Below are 9,578 nucleotides of genomic sequence, written 5' to 3'. Positions count from 1 at the left end.
TAAATAAGCAACCGCACCCTTAGGGTGTCTCCAGACACTGTAGCTATGTGGGAGGGAGCTATGCGTGGCCACTGAGTTGACCCGTGCAGGGGGATGTCCTCTTACCTCTCCTGCATCGTTGGTCTGGGACCCGCTCTCCTCCGCAGCTCCTGCGTGCCGCCGTCAGTAAAGTCCAGGTAGATGAAAAGAAACGGCGCAACTGCGCATGTCTGAAGAAATGAAGCTCCCGGATGTTTCTTCTGAAAAAACTTTATTCAACACACACAAGGGCTACACCGCAATCTCCCCCTCTACGCGTTTCACCCTTACAGATAGGGCTTCGTTTTGTCTTCCGAGACGAAGCCCTATCTGTAAGGGTGAAACGCGTACAGGGGGAGATTGCGGTGTAGCCCTTGTGTGTGTTGAATAAAGTTTTTTCAGAAGAAACATCCGGGAGCTTCATTTCTTCAGACATGCGCAGTTGCGCCTTCTGGAGGAATTAACCCATCCATTGCCTGTACCTAACACGAAAAAAGAAAAAGTGTGATCAGCGCTAATGCTTAAAATACAATGTAGTAACAATATAAATTACAGTGATTACCATGAAAACTTTAACTTAAAGATGAGGCAGCCTAGGCAAAATGTGATTAAGACAAATCAACAAAAACCAACAGTAAAAAATAGAAAATCGGCGCCTCCAAGAATGTAAAGTATGTGAAATCTGACCAAATAGAGAGTCCAATCGGGGATGGCAAGCAATCCTGAGGGGAATCTTCAATGAAGTCTCACGAGGATGACAAACACACATAAACAACAGAAAAGACAAAGGGAAAAATCATAGTGTAACTCAAACAACCAAACACTGAAAAAGATTAACTAAAAGATTATTACAATTTTAATAAAATGCAATTATTGAATATAAAACAACAAACAAATGTCCGTTGGGCTGAAGACACTGATGAGGCAGTACCATCCAGTAGGAGTAAAATTGAAAAGCCTACTTACAGCAAGGCTGAGTAAATAAGACCCATAGAGCAGCTGTCCTTCCACCCCAGACCAGGAAACCTCTGCAGAAGATGAAATTTCGTGTCCTCCAGAGCCCCACGCTGCCAGAAAAACCACCGCTGCCGCACTCACAGACCCACAAGGTCAACGGGGGGTGCCACACGGATGATCCGGTACTCCACGCTGTCATCGTCAGGCAGCAGAAACATGTAACCATGACTTATAGTAAAACTGCTAGCTGCTTAAAGCCAGAACAGGGGTATATATGGTAGGGAGGGACTAATCAAAGGCGTGCAAATACATCTTGATACATAGAGAACAAAAGAAGTGAATATTGTGCAAGGGAAGTGAAGCTCTGGTGAACATTTGAAATCACAGATGGTAAAAAATAATTAATAAAGTTAATCCTAAAATACATATTTGTCACTTTGGATGTGTCCAGTTTGTACACTAACATCCCCCTTACTGAAGGCTTAGAAGCTGTGCATTTGACATTTGAAGAGTTTGGTGTACAGCAAGGTCCCCCTCATTGCACAAAAAATTCTTCAGATTCAAGAAACATCATTACTTACAGCTCACAGGGACGGCCATGGGCTCAAACTTGGCGCCGTCCTACGCGAATCTGCTCATGGACCTATATGAGCGAATGCACATTCTACACGATGGTATCTATGGACAATACATAGTCAAATATCTCCGATGATGTCTTTATCTTGTGGGATGGCAGTGAGGAAGAATTGATAGCGTTTGTGTCTGCTTTGAATGAGATTCCATCTAAAATACGCTTTACCCTGAACTATAACATCAAGGAAATTGCCTTCCTTGACACAATAGTATATGAATCTGGGGGCCTGTTGGCTACTAAACTCTATCGCAAGAGCACTGATAAAAACTCACTATTGTGTGCAGCTAGCCATCACCCACTGCCATTGAAGAAGGGTCTTCCCTATTCGCATCTCCTAAGAGTAAAGAGGATTACGACTGATCCGGAGGAGGCACAAAGGGCCCTCATACTGATGGCTGCACGCTTCCGGGAGAGGGGTTATTGTGCTAAGGATTTGCTTTACAGAAGGTTGCACAAATCGACAGGAGTGTGCTACTGACACCAGTGCCCAATAAACAGGTCACTAATAGATTCAATATCGTCAGCACCTTCAGTACAGCCTCAAATGAGATTAAGCGAAGTATCCGGGACAATTGGCGTATCTTGGCAAATGACGAGAGGATTGGTGCGTGTGCCAAAGAACCACCGTTGTTCTATTTTCGGCGAGGCCCCAGTATTGGTGATATGGTTACTGGTTCTGATCCCATAGAAAAATATGCTGTCCCCAAAACCTGGTTGGCCAAAAAGCCCGGCTCGTATCGGTGCCACGGCTGCACAAATTGCCAATTCATGCAGCAGGGCCCGAGTTACAACCACCCGCACACGGGCAAATCTATCAAAATCAAGCAAGCACTCAATTGCGAATCCAAATTTGTGGTTTATTACATCAGATGTCCATGTGGACTCCTGTACATTGGCAAGACTGTGAGGATGCTGAAAGAGAGGATGGCCATGCATCGCTCTACTATCAGGTAAGCTCTTACGTGTGGGGTCGATGACATGGACTTAAAATGTCTCCCTGTTGCCAGACACTTTAAAGAACAGAGACATTCCTTGGCCACGCTTCGATGCATGCCTATTTTTCAGGTCCCTGTACCCATACGGGGTGGTGACAGGGGCAAAATCTTGTTACAACAGGAGGCCAGACTCATTTATGAATTACGGACATTGTCACCCGGTGGCCTAAATGAGGAGTTAAAATTGGGGTGTTTTCTTTGATTGCTCTTTATTGCTGAACTTGCTTGTGTGTTTTTAGGATCATCTTTATTAATTATTTTTTACCATCTGTGATTTCAAATGTTCACCAGAGCTTCACTTCCCTTGCACAATATTCACTTCCTTTGTTCTCTATGTATCAAGATGTATTTGCACGCCTTTGATTTGTCCCTCCCTACCATATATACCCCTGTTCTGGCTTTAAGCAGCTAGCAGTTTTACTATAAGTCAGGGTTACATGTTTCTGCTGCCTGAGGGTGCTGGTGATTGCGGTGTTGACCCTGATGTTTATAATGACTAGTGCGCATGCGCTAGCTGTTCGCTGGTGTCTGAGGTAGCCAGGGTTACTAGCGAACGCTGTCTGTGTCCTGATTTAGCACGCAGCTGCGTTTTTTTCATTGGCTCCCCGGCTTACAGCATTTATGGATGCGAATGCGCAATGGGTGATGCGCTGCGGATACCAGCATTAGTCGCAAGGCAATGACGCCAGAATGGGCTGTTCTGATTGCAGCATTGAATTCCCTCCGTTTGCAGGTCTGGAAGGCATGACTCCTGTATAGGTATTGGTTAGTGCTATGGGACAGTCAGGTGAGTTGCATCTTGATACTGATTTGCTGATGGTGATTGGTGTATTTTGTTTGTGGTGGGTATATATGTGGGTCACTCACACTTGGCGTTTGCACGGCCCTGAGGAAGGTCTTCCTGTGGGACCGAAACGTTGGCTTTTGTGTAAGCCATTTTATATATATAAAATAAGGAACAGGGCACACACAAAACAAGATATAAAATAAAGGTAAAGGGAGGGTGTACACCATCTAAAGAGGTACAAAAAAGGAAAACAGGACAGGATCTCCTTTACTGAAATGTTGAGTCAATAAATTTCACTTTGTGTATATATATATATATATATATATATATATATATATATATACATACATATATCTATATATATAAAATCAAATGGTTAGTGCTATCTGCGGTGAATCTGATTGGTCCTCAGCCTCTGGCCAATCAGATTGGTGGGTCTGACGTCACCCAACTGCCACTCTCTTCCCCCTCTGCGCCACACACACACACCTCTCTCTCCGGCACTCATCTCTCCCTCCCTCCCGGGAGCTTTATATATATATAAAAGATACTTCACCAAAATGAAAGATGAAAAAAAGGGTATTTAATCCAAGATATTTATGGATTAAATACCCTTTTTTTCATCGTCCTGCAGTGCTGTGTCTCCTTCCCTGGTCATTTGATTTTGGTGAATTGCTTTTTTATACTATTTATGACGCGTGCACTTGCCAATTGTGAGCTAATTGTTTTGTATACATGGTGTGCTTTCTCTCCACTATATATATATATATATATATATATATATATATATATATATATATATATATATATAGGCCTATTCACATACACAAATATATAGAGTAAGGCTAGTATCCTTTTGCGCAATCACCGCCATATGTAAAACGATTCCAGATGGGGTGTCCCTTTATAGCTCAGTCTAGAAAGGGGGCTCCATCTGCCCAATTGACGAGATCCATCAAGATCTCAAATAGAAAGAAAATAAGATAAGTGCACCAGGGGTCAGTATTAAAAAGTAAATATTAACATTTCCAAGGTAAAATAAAAAACTTACAATGAGGTAAGTAGGAGTAGATGTGCGCGGCAAAGCAGATTACAGTTGTCCATGATTGAAACAAAGAAAGTATAAAAATATCAGATCCCCAGAGAGCTGCAGCCAATACTGCTATCCACTACCACATACAAACACTCCACTCATGTGGCAATGTAATACTGTGTGTGACATATTCTCAATGTGTTTCGCAGGTACAATGTGCTTCATCAGTAAGAATACAGTTATTGTCATAAATGACACAAGGAGACACAACAGCATATATAAAAATGCATAGGCAGTATTGTGTGTACATGTATGCACTATATAAACATGTATACACTATACAATATATATATATGTGTGTGTGTAAAAAGAAAAGAAAACACAGGCGCACACCTAGTGTATTATTGTTAAAAACAATGTTTATGGAACATAAAATTCAGACAAATGCCCACTCACAAGGATAACAAGAAATCAACCGTGTATGAGAATATACTCAATCACCAATTGCCAACTGCGCGGTCCTTTTACTGCATCTCAGGAACCCAGCGTTCTCCAATGTCGCCTCTTCACACTCTGCGGAAGCGGAACCTGGTGCCTCTGCACCCGGAAGTAATATCCTCCGGATACCAGTGTCACGCCTGTATGCCCGCAGACCTGGCAGGACCCCAGTACTGAGGTGGGAACGGTATGACACCACACACCCACAGCAGTGGGAGCAAGCCCGGAGTGTGGTATAGCATTGCTGGGCCTGTTGGAAGAGAGTTAGTATGATACTTGCAATGCTTGGGGGTGTCCGTAAGAACAGTCGTGTCCGTGTGCCAATGTTCAGAGGGTAGAATCGTCAGAGTACAAGCCAGGTCCTAGGAAGCCAGAGGTAAGCGAAGTAGTGTATGTAGCAAGGTTCAAAGGGATACCAGAGAGCAGAGTAGTCCAGGACAAGCAGGGGTCAAAAGCCAGAGAAATCCAAGATAACACAGGAGCAGGAAACAGCAGGGACACAGAGGGTGAGCACAGCATAGGTCAGGTACATACAGGGAAACAGGAACTATGCAGAGCGAGGAAGAAGTGGACAGACAGGAGTTATAAAGGAGGGCTTACCAATAGAAAAGAAGGGAGGAGTAGAGAGAGTAGTGGGAGACGATAGGGATAGGTCAGGGAGAGAAGAGGAGGAGACAGGAGGGGCAGTCAGGGGAATGTCCTGCATGGTTTGGGAGGCGGAGACATGAGGGACAGGATAAGAGAAGCATGTGCACGGGCCCTCTGTAAGCTGGGGATGCGCGCGCAGAGGCTGCAACACAGAGACTGCCCGCAAGGACTGAGGGGAGGATGCAGAAGGGGCACAGAGCCCAGAGGAGGGGTGTGCGCGCGCGCCCTCCGTGGGCTGAGGAGACGCACGCACGGACTGCAATAGCGAGATGCTCGCAGGGACCGAGAGGAGGGAGCAGACGGGTCAGGGAGCCCAGAGGAGGAGAGTGTGCGCGCGCCCTCCGTGGGTTGAGGGAGTGCACGCACAGGCCGCATCACCACTCGTGCGGAGCGCCGCGCCGCGGGCACCACCCTGGGAGAAGGTAACGGAGTGGATGTCACAGCTGGGGAAGGCAATGCGGGCACTGCGGGAGAGAGGGATCGGGGAGCATCATAGCAGGGGCTCAGGGACTGCGTGGGTTTGCGATACCTGCGGGGCACGCGCTGCGGCAAAGGGAGAGAGGTAGAAGGCAAGGGAGAGGAGTGGGAAGGAGCAGAGGGAGTAACGGGAGATGGGAGAGAGGGACAAGGAGGAGAAGGAATCCCCTGAGTCGTCACAACCAGCAGTTCAAACGGACGTGCAGACAATGATGTGACTGGATCGCTGGGACCTTGGACGCTCATACACAGCTTCTGAGTCCTTAGTTCTGTGAGTGCACCACACAATTTAGCCACGCCCTACGCGTTTCGTCATAACAATTACTTCATCAGACCCCCTGATGAAGTCATTGCTATATAAGGCGCTACTTTTTAGTTCTTTTTTGTTGTTGTTTATATATATATGTAACCCTGTTTCCCCCCAATCGCAGATAGGGTCTCTCATGGGGAAAACTGCGCTGATGCTCTCATGGGGAAAACATACCTGCTGATAAACAATAGCCCTGAGTCTCCCGCATGATGTTAGGGGATAGCAACAGGATAGGCTTCTGGGGTATAACCTGACTCGTACTCACAGTGACAGCGCCTCCATCTCTTGCAGCCCCATGGATATGGGGTGAAATCCCTGCTTGAGAGTCTCTTTCTCCTTCCTCGTGATAGACTTTAATCTCATGCCAGAAGTACAGTATAGTAAACAGTATTTCTTTATTGGTTATGCACAGGGCACAGCATTCTCTCAGAAGACCGAGGGCCTGCACCCTCAGGATGTCCCTGGATCTACACTCCCAGCCAGCGGGCACCAGCAGCAGTCCTAGCTCTTCCCTTACTCCCTAATGGACTAAGGGGAACAGTCTCCTACCGCTCCCCTAAGGGAGGGCACACAGTGTAAAGAGCCGTGCACACTGCTCTCGGGTAGACCAGCCTCTCTCATGGTAGAGGCAACTGAGTAAATTCAGGATGTGCAGCCCCTTAAGTACAGATCCAGTAGGAACCAGCCCTTGCCCCTGATTTGACACCAGGCCTGATTACATTACCTTATCTGTGACTCACTGGGCTGCAGAGAGGTGGGGAAAACCCATGATTACAACTGGCAAACCTGCCCTTACCAGGGATGATTACTGCCAGGAAGAGGGCAGACTGATAGCCCAAACCAGATAGGGCTACACATTATATATATATATATATATATATATATATATATATATATATATACATGGTTGGTTTTCTGGGTATGCACCTTAACCCTGGCTGTGCTCAAAGCTGTGACCATGCAGCAAGCTTAAGCCTACCTTGAGAAAGGTCCCACTGGGGGACCGAAACGTCGTTTTTTGTGTCTTCTATCAAATATAGAAAATTCATGATTTACTTACCTGCGTGCTGTCCCTTGATGTCGTGTTGCAACCGGTATCGTATGGTCTATATATATATATATATATATATATATATATATATATATATATATATAGTGTAAATACATAAAATAATGCATAAAATATGCACTAAATACTTGCAATGACATATACAACAGCTACTTTTTGTCATCAAGTTTATTAATCATGTGTTGTTACAACACATACACTGGACTAATGACCACGGCAAGATGTAAATCCATGCGTAAAAGGCAGTTTCTACAAATATATGCACTGAGTTTAATGAAAACACCCGATAGACCTAAGACACTCAAACAATAGCACTTCTTTCAGCAAGCTGCCATTAAAAAAAAAATGTTTGCTTTAATATATGCATCAATACAATCCACACAATGATAACTAATTAGCTAAGTTGCCGATCGTGATTGATCGGCAAAGATTCGGCGTGGGGAATCACTAAATGTCTGTCAGTGCAGCAGAAGAGGACCAAAGATGCAACGTTCTGTGTGGAAGATCATGTGACCAGGCAGTCACTAGATACAATTGATGCACTGCTAGAGAGAGGGCAGGGCTCAAAAAGGGATGTGGCAGAGCCTGTTTCAGAAGAGGAAGGGGATATGACTTTCTAAATGGTTGGTATAGAAACAAACAATGCTTGTTACATTATAATACATTAAAAATGTCCTTCGGGGATGTTTTAAAAAAAAAGTATTTTCTCATAGTGCAGAACTGATTAATTAAAAAAAACACACGTACAGTAAGATATTGCTTTGTCTGCAGATTTAAGTAACCGAGCTCCTTCTGAAACTTTACGTTATACATCAATGACTTTAAGTTACAGAGGCAGACTTACATAGCAAGTAAAAAACAAAACAGAATTGAACAATTTTGTAATTGTTGTCCTTAGAAAGATCAGTCACCCTAAAGTAACAAACATATCATATAAAACATAACTACTTATGCATATCTGTTTGACTAAAAATGGCTTCATTATTACAGATAATGGACAAAACAAAAATAGCATACAAATTGCTAGTGCTGAGGTCTTATCATCAAAAGGCACTAGATAAATATTGGTAAAACCTTCCAATGTTTTAATTTACCATAGAAAAGTTCAAAGTAAAAGAAGAAATAATATAAAAATACAAAATACTTATTTATACTTGTCTGCATATTATTTAAAAAAAAAAAGTGTCAATCAGTTGCATTTAGCCTATTAAATATTTGAATGTCCTCAGTTCACTTTCATCCTTGAAGGGATCGGTCCTTTAAATAGAAACCCTAACAAAGTAAATTTGGGACAAAGGTAGTCACATTGTACTTTGAAAGCATGGGAGTGACTAGCTCATGGAAAATGTACAAGTGTAAAAGACACTTTACCTTCATCCATAACGAGAAAGCATTCTAATGTTTAGACAGACACATTTATCATTTGCTAGCTCAGCGCATATCTTCAAAGAGCATTGTTCTCTAACAGTCATCCTTGAATCATACTAAAATAAATATTTGTTAACATCTACCAATTGATGGAGGACTTCATCCTTTCATTTCTCCTGCACTAAAATGCATTAAGTTAACTAGGCTGGTAAACAATCACTTAACATTTATGGGGCACAAGGGGTCTGTGATGAATTGCCTTTGTGTAGCAGACAGTTTCTGTGTTAGTATGTATTCCATCAGCAAAGTTCCACACAGCTAAGTCTATCTTTAGAATATAAAACCCAGAAGGAATCCACAAATGGAATACACGTTTTCTCACAAGGGAATGGCGAGCATTGTGGACATAACTTTAACAGTCTATTCAGTAAACTGGAAAAATGCCGTTACAGTTCGAATATGCACATTATCACACAAAAACACTTGTCTCTGATTCAGGTCTTGTGTTCAAGCTGTTTAAAATGGCATTGTAAGGCCGCGGATATAGTAGTCGTGCGTGTGCAATAGAGCTCATGGCGTTGTGCGCGCCTGTAAGCCGAGCAATTTGTGGCCTGTGAGCCACTGTGATGGGGAAGCGTGGCGGAGGCGTCACATGAGCAGTTCACTCTCATTTGCTGAACCGCGCACGTGTCCCGGCTGAAAAATGTGCTGCTATGTTGCGCTTCCTCGCAGCACTATGGCCGGCCCCATCGATCCCCTGCATTTTGTTACAGCCGCGCGCCGT

General features: G+C 43.9%; 1 long non-coding RNA gene across 1 annotated transcript in view; it reads left to right on the top strand.

Annotated features, from left to right (window-relative positions):
* LOC142487665 (uncharacterized) overlaps positions 1–9,578 on the top strand; it is a 75,929-nt gene that overhangs the window by 44,960 nt on the left and 21,391 nt on the right. The gene's annotated exons all lie outside the window — the stretch shown is intronic.

Source organism: Ascaphus truei, chromosome 2 (genome assembly GCF_040206685.1).
Source record: "Ascaphus truei isolate aAscTru1 chromosome 2, aAscTru1.hap1, whole genome shotgun sequence".
Taxonomy (NCBI): Eukaryota; Metazoa; Chordata; class Amphibia; order Anura; family Ascaphidae; genus Ascaphus; species Ascaphus truei.
This window is presented reverse-complemented; position numbering and strand designations above follow the sequence as displayed.